The sequence below is a fragment of the Catharus ustulatus genome, chromosome 22 (genome assembly GCF_009819885.2).
Source record: "Catharus ustulatus isolate bCatUst1 chromosome 22, bCatUst1.pri.v2, whole genome shotgun sequence".
NCBI classification, from domain to species: Eukaryota; Metazoa; Chordata; class Aves; order Passeriformes; family Turdidae; genus Catharus; species Catharus ustulatus.
Window position 1 is genome coordinate 1,772,672 of NC_046242.1, and position 19,325 is coordinate 1,791,996.

At 49.9% G+C, this 19,325-nt stretch overlaps 2 long non-coding RNA genes across 2 annotated transcripts; both read right to left on the minus strand.

The window, feature by feature from the left end:
* Nucleotides 1-7,926: 7,926 nt before the first annotated feature.
* On the minus strand, nucleotides 7,927-10,625 carry LOC117005871. The gene is made up of 3 exons (XR_004419896.1): nucleotides 10,518-10,625; nucleotides 9,583-9,690; nucleotides 7,927-8,062 (listed from the first exon to the last, which is right to left on the minus strand). It is a non-coding gene; the product is annotated as an uncharacterized LOC117005871 (long non-coding RNA).
* A 5,906-nt stretch (nucleotides 10,626-16,531) lies between these two features.
* Nucleotides 16,532-17,028, minus strand: LOC117005872. The gene is made up of 2 exons (XR_004419897.1): nucleotides 16,932-17,028; nucleotides 16,532-16,648 (listed from the first exon to the last, which is right to left on the minus strand). It is a non-coding gene; the product is annotated as an uncharacterized LOC117005872 (long non-coding RNA).
* Nucleotides 17,029-19,325: the final 2,297 nt, after the last annotated feature.

Genomic DNA, 19,325 nt, shown 5'->3' on the forward strand with positions numbered 1-19,325 from the left:
TATTTTTAAAAAAGGGGGCAAACCCCACACAGAACAAGGAGCTGCTGGGTTTGTCTCAGATGTCACAATTTCAGGGCTGAAATCCCCAAAGAGCCACCCCAGGAGTGCCCCAAACCTTCCCCCTCCTCTCCTCCCGCTGCTGTGACAGCCCAGGCTCCTCATCACAGCCAGGTTTTTAAATTCTGCATCATTTTGGGCAAATTCCAGGTGCACAAGGAAGCACCAAAGCCAAGGAGATGCAGAGAGGTTTTTCCATGCCCACAGCTGTGCTGAGAGGGGCTGGGCAGGATGAATGCCCCAAAACATTGAAATTCTCGTACAGAACCAGAAAGGTTTCAGCAAACCAAGCACAGACAGCCCAAGGTGAGTGCAGAAATGGGAGGAATTTCTGGAAAGCAAAGGCCAAGCTGCTGGAATTCAGCTGTCACCACCCAGCCCATCCTTCCTCAGCCCCAGGTCCATGGGTGAGCTCAGCCTGGAGCTGCTCCCTCACTTCAGGGGGTTTGAGAATCCCAGGTTGGCTCTGGAAGGAGCAGTTTGAGAATCCCAGACTGGCTCTGGAAGGAGCAGTTTGAGAATCCCAGGTTGGCTCTGGAAGGAGCAGTGTGAGAATCCCAGGCTGGAGGGAGCAGTGTGAGAATCCCAGACTGGCTCTGGAAGGAGCAGTTTGAGAATCCCAGACTGGCTCTGGAGGGAGCAGTTTGAAAATCCCAGGTTGGCTCTGGAAGGAGCAGTGTGAGAATCCCAGACTGGAGGGAGCAGTTTGAGAATCCCAGACTGGCTCTGGAAGGAGCAGTTTGAGAATCCCAGGTTGGCTCTGGAAGGAGCAGTTTGAGAATCCCAGGTTGGCTCTGGAGGGAGCAGTTTGAGAATCCCAGGTTGGCTCTGGAGGGAGCAGTTTGAGAATCCCAGGTTGGCTCTGGAAGGAGCAGTTTGAGAATCCCAGGTTGGCTCTGGAAGGAGCAGTTTGAGAATCCCAGGTTGGCTCTGGAAGGAGCAGTTTGAGAATCCCAGGTTGGCTCTGGAAGGAGCAGTTTGAGAATCCCAGGTTGGCTCTGGAGGGAGCAGTTTGAGAATCCCAGGTTGGCTCTGGAAGGAGCAGTTTGAGAATCCCAGACTGGAGGGAGCAGTTTGAGAATCCCAGACTGGAAGGAGCAGTTTGATAATCCCAGACTGGCTCTGGAGGGAGCAGTTTGAGAATCCCAGACTGGAAGGAGCAGTTTGAGAATCCCAGACTGGAAGGAGCAGTTTGATAATCCCAGACTGGCTCTGGAGGGAGCAGTTTGAGAATCCCAGGTTGGCTCTGGAAGGAGCAGTTTGAGAATCCCAGGTTGGCTCTGGAAGGAGCAGTTTGAGAATCCCAGACTGGAAGGAGCAGTTTGAGAATCCCAGACTGGAAGGAGCAGTTTGATAATCCCAGACTGGCTCTGGAGGGAGCAGTTTGAGAATCCCAGGTTGGCTCTGGAAGGAGCAGTTTGAGAATCCCAGACTGGCTCTGGAAGGAGCAGTGTGAGAATCCCAGGTTGGCTCTGGAAGGAGCAGTTTGAGAATCCCAGACTGGAGGGAGCAGTTTGAGAATCCCAGACTGGCTCTGGAAGGAGCAGTTTGAGAATCCCAGACTGGAGGGAGCAGTTGGAGAATCCCAGACTGGAGGGAGCAGTTGGAGAATCCCAGGCTGGCTCTGGAAGGAGCAGTTTGAGAATCCCAGATTGGCTCTGGAGGGAGCAGTTTGAGAATCCCAGACTGGAGGGAGCAGTTTGAGAACCCCAGGTTGGCTCTGGAAGGAGCAGTTTGAGAACCCCAGGTTGGCTCTGGAAGGAGCAGTTTGAGAATCCCAGACTGGAGGGAGCAGTTGGAGAATCCCAGACTGGCTCTGGAAGGAGCAGTTTGAGAATCCCAGGCTGGCTCTGGAAGGAGCAGTTTGAGAATCCCAGGCTGGCTCTGGAGGGAGCAGTTTGAGAATCCCAGGTTGGCTCTGGAAGGAGCAGTTTGAGAATCCCAGACTGGCCCTGGAAGGAGCAGTTTGAGAATCCCAGGTTGGCTCTGGAGGGAGCAGTTTGAGAATCCCAGACTGGCTCTGGAAGGAGCAGTTTGAGAATCCCAGACTGGAGGGAGCAGTTTGAGAATCCCAGACTGGAGGGAGCAGTTTGAGAATTCCAGATTGGCTCTGGAGGGAGCAGTTTGAGAATCCCAGGTTGGCTCTGGAAGGAGCAGTTTGAGAATCCCAGACTGGAGGGAGCAGTTTGAGAATCCCAGGTTGGCTCTGGAGGGAGCAGTTTGAGAATCCCAGACTGGAAGGAGCAGTTTGAGAATCCCAGACTGGAAGGAGCAGTTTGAGAATCCCAGACTGGAGGGAGCAGTTGGAGAATCCCAGGTTGGCTCTGGAGGGAGCAGAGCTGCCCCAGCCTGGCTCCAGCTCTCATGGCACTGCCAATGCCACCAGCCCCACCCTCCACGGGGTTTAATGAATCTGAGAAAAATTATGAAGTACCATAAAGCCACAAGTCTCATAAAAAGTATAATAAAATTGAGAAAAGCTATTAAGTTATAAATACAACCAATACATGCAGCATCACTCAGATGGCAGAAACTGGCCATAAAATAAAGTCATTTGAAGCCATCATCCCACAAGTTACCAAGTGTCTTAATTCAGCAGCCACACGTCCCTTTATGGCACCCAATCCATTGTCTGTACAGAACCTTTATAACTCCCACCTCCCTGTACAGTCAAAAATGCACCTGCCCTTACAGGAAATGTAGGACAAAGGACTTTGGGGCCTCTTCCAGATTCTCAGGGAGAAGCTGTGCAGGTCACTCGGTCCTTAGGTGATTTCTCTTATTTAACCAACTCCCAAAATACCTGGCACATGCAGAAAAAAAAATATATTAATAAATATAATATTTAAAATATAAATAATAAATGTTAAAATATTAATAATAACCTTTGGAGTTATTGCAGGAGACAGCAGAAAGAGGGAAACAGGGAAATAGAGGGAATCCTGCAGCCAAAATCCTTCTTTTTAAACCAAAGTTATTCTAAACACACCTAGTGTCCATTGAAAATAAATAATAAATAAAATAAATATAAAATAAATTCTCTAATAAACTGCTTAGTAAGATTTGTATCCATTTCTTAAAAACATATTATATATATTCAAAAATAGAAATATATTTACAGTGCAGGTGTATTTCATTTTCCTCCCTCAATTTAAAGCTGAGCCTCTGCTTATCAGCCAACTGCTGTAGAACAATTTCCTCTCTTTATTTCCTCTCAGGGTCCTGTACATTATGAATATTCATTGCAATAATTAAGCACCCTGTTCACAGCTTGTTGTGTTTACTGTTAGTCCAATAAAACCCAAACAGGTTAATGATGATCTTTAATATGGGAATTTAACATTATTTCACCTCTCTATCGGTGAAAAGTTTAACTTCCCCTTTAAGCCTCATCAATTTAGGGAAAATAAAAACCCACTGCAGACTCTAAGTCAGAGGTACGAGCTGCTGTGGGTTTGTCTCCTGAATTTCTCATTTTGGTTTAGCTCCAGCATTAGAGGAAAACCAAGGTGTGTGTTATTTTTTATTTTTCTAAGAATTATTCATGTCACAGGGAGTTTAGTGCAGCTGGTCAGCAGAAAGAAAAAAAATAAAATTAAAAAAAAAACTTAGGATGCAGCAGCCTTTGGAAAAACACATTTATCAGAGATGGAGGTGAGGAAAACTCGGAGGGAGAGGTGGAATCCGTGGGTGCAGAGGCCAGGGCAGCATCCCCTGTCCCTCGGAAGGTGCCACCCCAGGCAGGGCTGGCAGTCACTAATTAACCCCTCATCAGCCCTCATTAGCTGTGCAGAGCAGGAGTCAGAGCCACGCAGGCAGAGCAGGACGGGCCAGCACAAATCAGGAGCTTTATGAGGATTGCTTACATTAATTTTATCCTTTATAGGCAATAAACCTTTGCTGCTTCATTACTGGCCATGGCAAGTTTTAAAGGAGTTTTTCAGTGAGCAGGGGGGGAGCAGGGCTGGGGACAGCCTGGGCTGGCTGGTGGCACAGGGATGTGGCAATAAACTCAGCCTGGTGGCACAGGGATGTGGCCACAAAACTCAGCCTGGTGGCACAGGGATGTGACAATAAACTCAGCCTGGTGGCACAGGGATGTGGCAATAAACTCAGCCTGGTGGCACAGGGATGTGACAATAAACTCAGCCTGGTGGCACAGGGATGTGGCAATAAAACTGAGCCTGGTGGCACAGGGATGTGGCAATAAAACTGAGCCTGGTGGCACAGGGATGTGGCAATAAACTCAGCCTGGTGGCACAGGGATGTGACAATAAACTCAGCCTGGTGGCACAGGGATATGGCCACAAAACTCAGCCTGGTGGCACAGGGATGTGACAATAAACTCAGCCTGGTGGCACAGGGATATGGCCACAAAACTCAGCCTGGTGGCACAGGGATGTGGCAATAAACTGAGCCTGGTGGCACAGGGATGTGGCAATAAACTGAGCCTGGTGGCACAGGGATGTGACAATAAACTCAGCCTGGTGGCACAGGGACGTGGTCACAGCACAGAGCCTGGTGGCACAGGGTTGTGGCTACAAAACCGAACCTGGTGGCCCTGGCCCTGGTGGCACAGGATGTTCCCCTCACTGCTCTCAGCTCCCTGCACACCCCAGCAGTCTGTTCTGTGTTTTTAGGAAGGCTCTGGCCTGGCTGATCCTCTCCTGATGCCACAGCTCCAGGGACAATCCCTGCTCCAGGACAATCCCTGCTCCAGGACAATCCCTGCTCCCAGGACAATCCCTGCTCCAGGACAATCCCTGCTCTCAGGACAATCCCTGCTCCAGGGACAATCCCTGCTCCAGGACAATCCCTGCTCCTGGACAATCCCTGCTCCAGGGACAATCCCTGCTCCCAGGACAATCCCTGCTCCAGGACAATCCCTGTTCCCAGGACAATCCCTGCTCCAGGGACAATCCCTGCTCCCAGGACAATCCCTGCTCCAGGACAATCCCTGCTCTCTGGACAATCCCTGCTCTCAGGACAATCCCTGTTCCCAGGACAATCCCTGCTCCAGGGACAATCCCTGCTCCAGGGACAATCCCTGCTCCAGAGACAATCCCTGCTCCAGGACAATCCCTGCTCCAGGACAATCCCTGCTCCCAGGGACAATCCCTGCTCCAGGGACAATCCCTGCTCCAGGGACAATCTCTGCTCCCATGGCCAAGCAGCCCTGGATCCTGGTCCCCCACAGCCAGGGCAAAACTCATTTTATTTGCTGCTCACCTGGTGCAGCTCAAGCACCGTTGGATCAGACAGAAATCACAGAAATACCCAGCTGCAGGCAAAAAATGACACAAAAGGGGCCAGGCTGGAAAATCCCAGAGTGAGGGGAGAGCCCTGCCCAGGCTGAGCTGCCTCAGCTGCAGCTCCCCCAGCTCTGAGCAGAACCAGCCTCTCCCTGGGCCTTGAACACTTGAGAAATATTATTCTCAGAATTACCTGAAGTTTTCTTTAATGCAGGAAAAGCAGGGAATTAGTCCTGAATGAGATGGTTATTAGGAAATGCCAGATGATGCTCAGCTCAGCCTCTGCATCTCCCAAATACCTGCAGTGCTGAGAGAGGGATAAACAATTAAGAAAATGTCTAATTTAGCCCTGAATTTAACAGGGGGCTCAGTATTTACACCAGCTAAGCAGCATTTCCTCCAATATCCCTTCAGGTTTTCACAGGAGCCAAGTTCCTGCCTTTTTCAAAGGAAATGAGAAACTGAACCCAAACCAGCCAGCATCCCCCAGCCCAGAAAAAAAGCACAGAGCAAGGGAAAACCAGAGGTGTTACCTCCCTTACAGGGTCCACAAGGCATCTTCTATTAATAGAATTTTAATAAAGTGAAGGAATTCAGGGCAGGGAGAGCAGCTGGAGCCAGGGTCTCAGAGGTATCCCTCCAGGAAAATGTCTTTTTGCAGGGAAAGAAGAGGAAGAAAGAAAAGGGGAAAGCAAAAAAAAAAAAAAAATCAGGGTAGCAGAGCCCACTCCTGCAAACCCCAAACATGGAATTCCCTTCAGAAGGCTCTGAGCTGAGGGCAGGAAATGTATATTTATAAATTATTTAGGGTGTTTCCAACCTTCAGGGATCCCTTCCTGGGGGAAGGAGGTTCCCAAGGAAATGTTCCCCCAGTCTGAAAACTGGGAGCAGCTGAGCCCTTCCTCAGGAGCTCTCAGGGATGGATTAAGGGACAAATTCTTTTATAAATCATTTGTTTCTCTGCAATTTTATTTAACTTTGCAGCAGTTCCCAGCACACACACCCCCAGCAGCAGCCAGGGCAGATCTTCACAAGCTCCCTGGAATATTTCTTTCTATGTAATACACAGAATATTTCTCCATGTGTGATGGTGAACAGTAGAAAGCAGGAAAAGGGAGGAAAAAGGAGACAACACCTGGTGTGGAGCTGCATTTTCTGGCCCAGGATTGGTGTTTCTGCCACTGGGGCTGCTGGAACTTCTCTTCCCACCCAGCTCTGGGCAGGCTCCAAGCAGAAATTTGGAGATCCAGAATCAGTGATGGAAAATAGGAGGAGCCCAGCTCCATGGACATGCCAGTCTGGTGTGTCTGTCCTTCTGAGATTTCTGCAGGAATAAAAAAGCTCCCCCTGTCTCCATTTCAGTTTTGGGGATAACACATCCTTTATGTGGCAAATAATAACATGTATTTATAAACAGCCGTTGCTGCACGAATAAAAATAGTTTTAAAAGGAAAAAATCTGGTATAAAATAAAATTAACTTTTTCATTTAGCAGTCGAGCTGCAATCAGGAGGAACAATCCATCTCAGTTTTCTGGATTTGAACACGAGCCAGCAGCGTCTGTCACCCATCCCCAAAAAATAATGACCCCAAAAGGAATGACCAAAGGGAGGCAGAGTGACCCAAGGGAGGCAGAGTGACCAAAGGGGAGGCAGAGTGACCAAAGGGAGGCAGAGTGACCAAAGGGAGGCAGAGTGACCAAGGGGAGGCAGAGTGACCCAAGGGAGGCAGAGTGACCAAAGGGAGGCAGAATGACCCAAAGGGAGGCAGAGTGACCCAAAGGGAGGCAGAGTGACCCAAAGGGAGGCAGAGTGACCAAAGGGAGGCAGAGTGACCAAAGGGAGGCAGAATGACCCAAGGGAGGCAGAGTGACCCAAGGGAGGCAGAATGACCCAAAGGGAGGCAGAATGACCCAAGGGAGGCAGAGTGACCCAAGGGGAGGCAGAGTGACCAAAGGGGGGCAGAGTGACCAAAGGAGGCAGAGTGACCAAAGGAGGCAGAATGACCCAAGGGAGGCATTTCCCCATTTCCCAGCCCTGGGCTGAGCTCCCTGTGTCCCTGACAGGAGGGATGTGCTGGTCCCTGGACCATCCTGGGAATCTCCAAACTCCTGTGGATCCCCCAGAGTTGCTGCCCTCCCTCTCCAGGGGCTGAGCCACAAACCCACAGAGCAAAGTGAGGTCCCCACCCCGCTGCCCATCCCAGTTCTGCCACCCTCGGCACTCAGGGTTTCCCCTCCTGCTTTTCCCATCATTTTTGTCCTTCCAGGAGCAGCCAGGGCTCACCCCCAGCACCCCCATACCCAATATCAGAGCTCCATCTAGTGCTGCACAGCCCCTCCCGCCGCCAGGGCCAGGGGAAGGAGGGGGGAAAAGGCAGAGAGAAAAAAATTAAATATATTAAAGGTGTTAATAAGCGACTTATTTAAACGGAGTATCACATATTGAACATTAATCACCTTGCAGTAAAAGTGTAATTAAGGAGTCACTCTGCCTTCTGGGGAAGGCTCGCTTGGAAGCCGAGAGAAAATGGTCTCTTTATTAACACAAATTATTTTATTTGGCTAAAGGTAATAATTCTAAGTGAGGTCAACGGGCCCCGTGCACACGCGAGCGGGGCCGGGGCCGGGCCGGCGTTTCCATGGCTACTGAGCCCAGTCCATCCTGCTGGGGATGCTCTGCTCTGCCTCCTCTGCTGGGAGGGCTCCTGGGGAAACAGCCTGGGGCTGAGGGGGCAAATCCACCGGGACAGACCCTGGAGATGGGGAGAAACAGCTGGAGATGGGGATAGACACCTGGAGATGGGGATAAATACACAGAGATGGGGACAAACACCTGGAGATGGGGACAGACACCCAGAGATGGGGACAGACACCTGGAGATGGGGATAAACACCCAGAGATGGGGATAAACGCCTGGAGATGGGGACAGACACCCAGAGATGGGGACAAACATCCAGAGATGGGGAAAAACACCTGGAGATGGGGATAAAGAGCTGGAGATGGGGATAAACACCCAGAGATGGGGATAAATACACAGAGCTGGGGACAGACACCCAGAGATGGGGATAAACACCTGGAGATGGGGATAAACACCTGGAGATGGGGATAAACAACTGGAGATGGGGACAGACACCCAGAGATGGGGATAAACACCCAGAGCTGGGGACAGACACACAGAACTGGGGATAAACACCTGGAGATGGAGATAAACATCTGGAGATGGGGACAAACACCTGGAGCTGGGGACAAACACCCAGAGCTGGGGACAGACCTCTGGAGCTGGGGACAAACACACAGAGATGGGGACAGACACCTGGAGATGGGGACAGACACCCAGAGATGGGGACAGACACCCAGAGCTGGGGACAGACACCCAGAACTGGGGATAAACACCTGGAGATGGGGATAAATACACAGAGATGGAGACAAACACCTGGAGATGGGGACAGACACCCAGAGCTGGGGACAAACACACAGAGATGGGGAAAAACACCCAGAGCTGGGGATAAACACCTGGAGATGGGGAAAAACACCCAGAGCTGGGGATAAACACCTGGAGATGGGGATAAACACTCAGAGCTAGGGAACAAACACCCAGAGATGGGAACAGACACCCAGAGCTGGGGACAAACACCCAGAGCTGGGAACAGACCCCTGGAACTGGGGAAAAACACACAGAGCTGGGGAGAGACCCCTGGAGCTGGGGATAAACACCCCAAACCTGGGGACAAACCCCTGGAGCTGGGGACAAACACACAGAGCTGGGGACAGACCCCAGGTAAAGCCATGGCAGGGATGGACACAAACCCCAGGCACAGCCATGCCAGGGATGGACACAAACCCCAGGCACAGCCATGCCAGGGATGGGTGTAACTCCTGGCACAGCCATGCCAGGGATGTTTTCCAGGGATTGATGTTTGATGTTTTCTGCCCCGTTTTCCTGCCCATTTTAGCTCGAGTGCCCACGTTCAGCATCCCCATGGCAATGAATTCTCCATTCACCTGCAAGCACTTCCAGGCTCCTCCAGCACCCAGCAGCAAATGTAAAAAACTCTGTAATTTGATCAAACCAAAGGTGAAAACCAGAGGGGGTTTGGGCTGTGACCCCCTTTGTCCCAGCACACTCCTGTGCTGGGGGATCTCAGGTGTGGTTCTGTCTGCTGGGGATGTCTGTCTGAACTCCTTGGTGATTTATCTCCTCCCATGTCCTGTCACCGTTCAGGTGCAGCCTCAGATGTGGAGAACAGCATGAACATTTTACTGTTGTTCTCACCTTTCAAAGCAAAAAGATCAGAGTGTAAATCTGGGAGACAAGGGATTGTCATGGATGCTCCTCTTCTCTCCCAGGCTCAGTGGGGACAATTCCAGCACCCAAATCCTCCTGCAAAAACAAATCCAACCCCCTCAACCAGCATTCCTCATGTCCAGCATCCCTCCTGGCACAGCCACAAACAGCCTGGCCCCAACTGCTGGCCAGGCCCAGGGAACTTATTAACACCTAGTCAAGATTAATCAAGCAGGGAAAGCTAAAGCAGGGCCCTAATTAGTTGCTGATGATAACTATATTTGTCATCCTCTCCCCAATTAGTCTGCTGTACGTTTTGGAGTTTAATTGCACCTTGTTCTTCATTTAAATGTCATCATGTGCATATATTCTCCTCCTCCTTTAGCAAATTTGAGAAAAATTTGACATTAAATATAGATTATCTTTAGATTTTCATAATTAACACAACTGAACTGCCTTGAGCCTAAATACATCTCCTCCTGCCATGAATCTGGCCCCTCTCTTGGGAGGGGGAGGGCTCTGGGGGTGGGATGCACCCCTGGCACTGCTCAAGGTGCCCTCAGAAGGAGGGCATGGAGCAATCTCTGGGATTTTCTCTCTTTTGGATTCCCTTTCCTGGTTTCCTCCCAGCCCCTGAGCCCTGCCCAGCGAGCTGTGGCTGTCCCCGGCTCTCCCCTGGATCCCACTGATCCAGATTAGCAGATATTCAATATATTGATGGGCAGGAGAGAGCTCCAGGGAGTGACCTCTGCATCCCAGCGCCTTTAACCCTGCAGCTGCTGCCCCCAGCCCAGCACAGGGCTCTGTGCCAGCCAGCAGAGCAAATCCTGGGCAATGGTTGATCCTGAGCTGAACACTTCTGAACCACTGCAAACAGCCAGGGGAGGGAAGGGAAAGGCACTGAAGGAGCTGCACAATCCTACCTGGCCCTTGGGAGGGGGCTCAGCACACAGATCATCCCTGCCAGCCCTTAGGAGCCAAAAAATCCCCTCTGGTCTCTGAGCTGCTCCCTGATCCAGCACAAGGCAGAGCTGCTGCTGTGTGAGGCAAAGAGAAAGGAAAAATTAAAAATATAAATAAATTAAATAAATAAAATCAAGGAGTAGTCAAAAAGTGTATCAGAAGCAAATTTGGAAAGAAATCAATGGGGTGTAATGAGGTTTGATTTTGCTGCCTGTTTTGTGGGCTGGGGGTGGTGTGTGGGGTCCCCCCATGAGCACAGGGATGAACACAGAGCAGGTGCTGCAGCACGAGCCCGTGGCCACCAAAGTGTGACAGCTCCAGCCCTGCTGGCAGGGGCACGGGAATGTGGAAATGGAGACAGGGCATTGGTTTATTCAGTATTTTACTGGATTGTCCCCAGGGCTTCTCCTCCTTCCCCCTGGTGCCATGGGGGACCCAGCCAAGTCCTGCCTGGTGGAAATGTCCCCAAAACTCTGGGAAGGGACTCCCATGGCCCCAGGGCAGGGATGCTGCTCCCGTCCCTGCAGGCTGGACAGGGCTGGTGGCCAGTGGGGGAAGAGGAAGAGGAAGAGGAAGAGGAAGAGGAGAAGCTTGGAAAGCAAAGCCCAATCCCTGCCCACTATGGGATGTACACAGGGACACTCACAGTGTAATAAGGGTAAGGATAGGGACACTCACACAGGGACAGGGACACTCACACAGGGACAGGGACACACAGGGACACTCACAGGGACAGGGACACTCACAGGGACACTCACACAGGGACACCCACAGGGACAGGACACACAGGGACACTCACAGGGACACTCACACAGGGACACCCACAGGGACAGGACACACAGGGACACTCACAGGGACACTCACACAGGGACAGGGACACTCACAGGGACAGGGACACTCGCACAGGGACACCCACAGGGACACTCACACAGGGACACACAGGGACAGGACACACAGGGATACCCACGCAGGGACAGGGACACTCAGAGGGACAGGGACAATCACACAGGGACAGTCACAGGGACACTCACACAGGGACAGTCACACAGGGACACTCACACAGGGACAGTCACACAGGGACAGGGACAATCACACAGGGACACTCACAGAGACACTCACACAGGGACACTCACAGGGACAGGGACACTCACAGGGACACTCACACAGGGACAGGGACACTCCCTTGTCATTCCCCAGGTGACCCTGCCAGCCTGAGGCAGGGACTGATAACCCCACGCTGATGGGGGAGCTCAGCCCTCCCCACAGGCAGCACTGGAGAAAAAGCTGCTTTTACATTTTTATTGCACCTGTTTCCTTTCTGGACAGTCTGGCTCCACGTGGCAGCATTTCCAGGCCCAGTGTGGAAGGAAAGAGGATGGGGAGCACCCAGAGATCTGCAGGGAGCATTCACATTCACACACATTTATTCATTGGGTGTCCCATGCACGTCTGTATGCACACACACATTTATTTACACATTTATCCCTCCCTGCACTTTTCACTGTTGAGTTTCCAGTCTCTCCTCGCCCTCTGAAGTTGTTTGGGGCTTTTTTTTTTTTTTTTCCCCCTTTAACCTTGAAAATTAACCTAAAACACGGGGTGCTGTACACATGACTTGCTGAAATAAATTGCATCCTTAATTATGAACACCCTGGGCTGCGCTGTGCTCCAGGCCACGCCGCCCCAGAGGACACCCCCCTCCTGATGAGTGGTTATTGAACACGGCAACAACAATCAACACTAATTAAATACTCAGCTGTTGAGAGGAGACAATGTTTATCAAAAAATGCAAGAGGAGGGGAGCGCATCTTCTGTTTTCTATAATGAGTTAGCGCCGCTCCCCAGGCGCTGTCGGAAATCGAACTCGGCTTTGCTCACATCTGTTTGGCACAGGCACACAAAGCCAGCCTGGCCCCTGTCCCCGGGTGTCCCCACAGCCAGCACAGCATCCCCAGGGTGCCACCGTGCTGTCCCCACCCTCCTCATCCTCAGTCCCCAGGGATTGGGACATTGCTGGGCAATCCAAGGGTCCCCAGCCCCAAACCCTCAGGAGCTGCTGGGGTGCTTCCCTTGCACCCCACCAGCCCCAGCAGCAGCAGCTGAGTGCAAATTCACATTTTAGTGCTGCCCTGGAATTCTTCAGTGGTTTCCAGCACAGGGCCGTGCATTCCCTCTGTCTCAGCCAGCAGCAGAGGACAGGAATTGGAATTTCCCTGAAGGAGGGGAATAAAAACATTGGTGGTGCCTGGGGTTTGAATGTTGGAACCTGGGACAGCTCAGATCAGCAAACACTGGTTTCAGTTTGTCCAGGAATGCAGAACAGGCAGAAAATCCCCTCTCCATCACACTCCACATCCAACACTCATCCCAGCGCTGCTGAACATCCCTGCATTCCCTCCACACCCAAATTCCCTCCTGCCTGCTGCTGAGGGACAGCACAGACAAGCCTTGTGGTGAAACCAGAGCTGCTAAAACCCACCCCAGGCTTACTCCGAGGTTACTCCGAGGTTACTCCATGGCTGCACCCAGGGGTGTGCCAGGAGCCCTTGGCAGAGCCCACATCTCTGCATCACTCCTGGCCATCCCCTGTCCTGAGGCTGCTCCCCCACCCTGACCACTCATCTTCCCCTCCTCACTGCTCTGGGCACATTTGGAGGCTACACCCAACACCAAATCTGATTTTCCAGACACTTCTCATCCCAGGCATCCCAAACCAGTTTTTTTTTTTTGGAGAGCAGGAGTGATGCAGAGTGCCTGGCCAGGGCTAGAGAAGGACTCTGTTCAGGGGTGACACCACGAGGGGTGACACCAGGAGGGGGTGACACCAGGAGGGGGTGACACCAGGACAGGGCCAGAGCAGAAATTGCTGCTGCTGTTGATGCTCAGCTCGTGGCCTCAGCGCTCAGGTTAAATAACCAGGCTCAGAAATCAGAACATTGCCCTCAGCCTCCCATCCACCACAAATACCTCCAACATTCTGGTAGTAAACAATCTCCAAGACTCATTTCTTGGAGCAGCAGCAGATGGTCAAGAGCATTTCCTGAAATTGAATATTGTAATGAATTTAGGATCGAGAAAATTTACATAATAATCTGGTTTAGATTCTGATAGTGAAGAAACCTACATAGAAACTGCTTCTTCTCAGCTGTTTCAATGCAAGTATAAATCTCCAAGTATTTTAATTATAAACAAACTTCTTGCTCTTCCAGATCTGTGGAAGAAATTGAAAAATTAACTACCCAGGGAGGCTGAAGGCCACACATGAGGCTCAGTTCAGGTTTGCCTCTGGTGACCCCAGGGCTGGGATGCTTGGGAGACACAAACACCCAAAATTGATTCAAATTTGGCTGGTCCTGATGGTCCCTCATTGAGAGTGGAGCTGCTCAGGGAAATCACAGTCCTTGGGCTGGGGGTGTTACAGCCTTTGGGGGTTTTACTGGAGGGGTTTGGGGTGCACCCACAGCCTGGGATGGGATTTGGGGATTTTGGGATGGGACTTTAGAATTTTGGGATGGGATTTTTGAATTTTGGGATTTTGGGATGGGATTTTAGGATGTTGGGATTTAGGGATTTTGGGATTTTGGGATGGGATTTTAGGATAGGATTTGGGGATTTTGGGATTTTGGAATTTTGGGATGGCAATTTAGGATGGGATTTTGGAATTTGGGGATTTTGGGATTTTGGAATTTTGGAATTTTGGAATGGGAATTTAGGATTTGATTTTGGAATTTTGGGATTTTGGGATGAAAATTTAGGATGGGATTTTGGAATTTTGGGATTTTGGGATGGGATTTTAGGATAGGATTTGGGGATTTTGGAATTTTGGGATTTTGGGATGGGATTTTGGAATTTTGGAATGGGAATTTAGGATTTGATTTTGGAATTTTGGGACTTTGGGATGGGATTTGGGGATTTGGGGATTTTGGAATTTTGGGATGGGAATTTAGGATGGGATTTTGGAATTTGGGGATTTTGGGATGGGATTTTGGGATGTTGGGATTTTGGAATTTTGGGATGGGATGATGGGATGTTGGGATTTGGGGATTTTGGAATTTTGGGATGGGATTTGGGGATTTTGGAATTTTGGGATGGGATTTGGGGATTTTGGGATGGGATTTTGGGATGGGATTTGGGGATTTTGGGATGATGCCTCGCAGGGATCCCTTGAAGGATCCAGCATCCTCAGCTCAGGCCCATGCTGGGTGCACACATCCCCCTGCTCCCCACCCTGCTCAGGGCACACTGGGAGGTTCCTTTTGGGCTCCTCTCCTCCTCATCCTCCCCCTGGCACAGCCCTGGGCTCCCTCCATCCTCATCCTCCCTGAAGAATTCCTGCCAGGAGATGCACAGGGCCCTTTCCTCTCAGAAAAGCAAATATTTAGTCTAGATAAAACCCCCCCTGAGCATTTTCCCCAGGTAATTCTGGTAACTAAAATAATCACATTCACTTTGCTGGTTTAATTTTATATTTCCATTCCTACCTTATCTTTTTTCTGCAAGCATCATTAAACCACACCATAACAAAAATACATGAACTGTTATTCTTTCCAGAGAAGCCATAAACCACCTCAAAGCTTTTCAAGTTTATTCTTATCTCGTACATCTTCCTCTGGTTCAGGGTTTTTTTTTCCCTTCATGCATTTCAGAAAGGTAGTTTTCCCTAATGTTAAGAATAGTTGCATTGAAAATGAGATGCTGCTTCTGAAAAGCCCCTCTGGAGGATTAAATAAGTAAAATATAGCCAGAAAATAAACTGGAACCTCATTAAAATAATTTTGCAAGGAGAAATCCTGCTCTACAATAGGTTTTCAATATCACTTAGAAAATTCTTCGAGTCATATATATATGTTCTTAATTCAGGACCTTCCATTAAAAAAGACATTACAGAGGGAAGTGAGAGGCCATTTAGTACCCTTGTTTATATAAAAATGCATATTAGGCAGGGATGCAATCTCCAGCAGAAGCTTGGGATGCAGTGGGAAGGAGCTGTGCCTGGCTAATGAGGGCTGGCAAAGCTGGGAGCAGCACCAGCACCTCTTTATTCTGCCAGGAAATTCAAAATTCAGCCACTCCTGCATTCCCCTTTAACCCTTCCCCACCTCCCTGGGGACTCAGGTGCTCACCCCAAGGTGGATTTGTGGTCCCAAACCTTGCCCTGGTGTGGTGGAGCCAGGGGATGTGCAGGATGGGATGGGCACATCTGAGCTCCCAAAACAGAAGGAGGTTTTTAGCCCAGCTAAAAACAAACTTGGCAGGTTTAACTTTGCATCCATTCCCAGGGTTAAAAAGAGTAAAACTCCTGCTCTGGGTGAGGAAATCACTGCTGCTCTGTTCAAAGAAGTGCCAAGGAGCCATCACTGACCTGGCAGGGGAAAATTCCTGAGCAGGTTCCCCCAGTGAGGCCCCAGGGCTGGAGCTCTCTCTGTGGTTAAATCACAGAAATTGCCAAGCTGGGAACAGTTTTGGATGTCCTGCTTAACAAGAAGGTAAAACACAGGTGGCTCACGGAGTGTGCTGAGAAATATTTACTCTCCAAAGGCTCCAAAACCATCATTAGTGTAATTAGTGCTCCCTGCTCACTGAAAACATGAGAACTTCAAACCTCCATCACGTTGAGTTGGGCCTTGAAACAGCTGTAATAATGAGAAGGGTCTTAAATTATTATTATTTCTGATCTATGTATATTGGGTTATTAATAGCTGTCCTTTAGATGGGATATTGGGAAGAAATCCTCCCCTGCAACCCCTGGAAGGTCCAAGGCCAGGCTGGAGCAGCTGGGATGAGGCACAGGGTGGAATGAGATCTTTGAGGTCCCTCCCAACCCAAACCACTCCAGATTCTGTGGAGAATCCTGAGGCTGAACCCAGGGAGGTTAAAGGCTCCTCCCTCCTCTGCACTGACCACCAGATCCCACACAGCACTTGGGCAGCCAGTTTTACAGAGAATAAACATCACACTTCAATTTCATGGTAACTTAGGAGGGTTTGCTGGCAGATACCATGGCTTTTACATGGTTCTACCAATTACTGAGCAATTACATGTAACCTAGATCTGGAGGACACACAGCAGCCTTGTAATGTATTCCTCTCTCCTGCAAAAGAAGAAGGCAGTTAATAGAAAACACTCTTTTTTATTATTATTATTTTAAATTATAAACCCCTCCACAATATTCCTGTGTGACATTATTAAAACTCCACGTGGATATCAAACCCAAAGCAAAGGCTGCCATCCCATTAACACATCACTTGTGGGATGATCGATAAAAATTTACTTTAAACTGCACCATATGTTGCTCCCCACAAAGTTTTATTATTCAGATTCATCAGTTTGTACCTCAACCCCCGTGCAATTAAATCCCATTTAGCAGCACTGACCTCCTGATTTGAACTCGTCATTCCTGCAGCTGGTTTGGAGTTTTAACAGCGCTTTTAAATAAGGAAAATGTAAAATGTCTGTGAGTTAATGGTGGGGCAGGGGCAGCACCCCGTGGGGCAATCCCTCCCCTGCACAGCTCCTGTGCTGGAGCAGGGAGGGAAAGGAAATAAAGGGGAAAAAAAAACCAAAACAAAGAGTGGCAGCACGTTTTCCCGTGCTGTAGCATATTTGTAAACATCGTTAATCACGGATTAGCAGATGGAGATGCTAATTGCACCTGCGGAAGTAACGAGACCTCAAGGTTGATTACATTTACAAAGGGAGCGAGCTGTGCGTTCCAGAGGTGCCCCGTGGGCAGCAACACCGGCTCCAGCAGCAACACCAGCAGCAATCCCAGCTCCTGCAGCAACACCAGCTCCAATTCCAGCTCCAATCCCAGCTCCAGGAGCAATGCCAGCTCCAGCAGCAATGCCAGCAATATTCCCAATCCCAGCTCCAATCCCAGCATCAATCCCAGCAGCAATCCCAGCAACATTCCCAGCTCCAGCAGCAATCCCAGCTCCAATCCCAGCTCCAGGAGCATTCCCTGCCTCATTCCCAATCCCAGCTCCATTCCCAGTTCCAATCCCAGCTCCATTCCCAGTTCCAATCCCAGCTCCAGCAGCAATCCCAGCTCCAGCAGCAACACTTCCAATCCCAGCAACATTCCCAGCATCAATCCCAGCTCCAGCAGCAATCCCAGCTCCAATCCCAGCTCCAGCAGCAATCCCTGCCTCATTCCCAGCTCCAATGCCAGCTCCAGCATCAATCCCAGCTCCAATGCCAGCTCCAGCATCAATCCCAGCTCCAATGCCAGCTCCAGCATCAATCCCAGCTCCAATCCCAGCTCCAGCAGCAATCCCAGCAACATTCCCAATCCCAGCAACATTCCCAGCTCCAGCAGCAATCCCTGCCTCATTCCCAGCTGCAATCCCATCTCCAGCATTAATACCAGCAACATTCCCAGCTCCAGCATCATTCCCAGCTCCAGCAGCATTCTGGGCTGCTCCCTTCCCCTGCCACCAACCTGGGGAAAGGTGTTTCCTGTCCCCAAGCCATTCCAGCCTCCAAAACATCACTGGGACCCAGCAGAAGTTGGATTGGGTGCAATGGGATTTTTCCAGAAGTTGGATTGGGTGCAATGGGATTTTTCCAGAAGTTGGATTGGGTGCAATGGGATTTTTTCAGAAGTTGGATTGGGTGCAGTGGGATTTTTCCAGCTGTGGGATAACCCTGAGCACAGAAGGGAAACGTGGGGCAGGAGCTGAGCTGCTCTCACAGGCAGAGCTCCCCAGGGTGGATTTTGGGAGATGCAAGATTTGTGTTTTCCCCTGGCTGAAGATAAGGCCAAACTCATCTTCTGAACCAAGGAGGACAAATATTTTGCCACTGTGCTTAGAGACACTTTGATTATTGAGAAATCATTCTGGAAGGGCAATTAGTAAATTTTAAAATCAATTTGGTAAATAAGCCTCTGAAAGGAATCCATGACAAGCAGCAGGGAGGGAAGAATTGACTTTCAAATTACACACACACACTTTATTCATATCTAAATATCAAAGAGACTCTATGTACAAACAGAAGTCATCAGGAAATGTGTTTTGATCTTGCTGATGTACACAAAAAATGACAATTAATGTCCCCCCTTTATGATATAAAGCTGGGAGTTTTTTACAGTTACATTACAGGGACTATTATAGTCAAGCTTAAGGCTAAAAATAATGAAAGACTATAAAAACTACATTTTAACATTTAAAAATATCCAGGAAATTAACTGGAGAAGCAGGCAATGATCCAATTAATGGATTGCATTTATTAGATCAGGGGCAAAAGGCACAGCACAAAGCTCCAGCTCCAAAAGGAGGAGAGTGCAGAGGTGCCCACACTCCTCAGAGCCCCAGATGGGGCTGGGGCAGGAGGACAAAGCATCAGCTCCTCCAAAAGTCACTGCAGGTGGATCCCAGTGGATAAAAATGGGGTTAAAATGCACCAGAGAGGGAAATGGGATCAGAGGGAACAGCAGAGCCATCCAGAGTGGGGTTCAGTGCCCTCACAAGCAGCAAAGCCTGAGCTGCAGCCTGAGTTATGCACTCAAATCCTAAAATTCAAACTCAGGCAACTCCCAAAGAGCCTTGTGTGATGCTCCAAATCAAGGAGCACCACGGATCCAGGACTGTGGATTCACAGGAGGGGGTGATGGCCAAACAGGAGCCTCTCCTCCCACTCTGGTGGACACAGAGCTTCCAAAGGGTTTTGGGAGCCTTCCAGAAGGAAAGGAGCTGCTGCAGGGCTCCTCAGCTGCCTCCTGGTGAGAGAGGCTGAGCAGATGGCCAAGCACAGCCTGACAGAGCCTG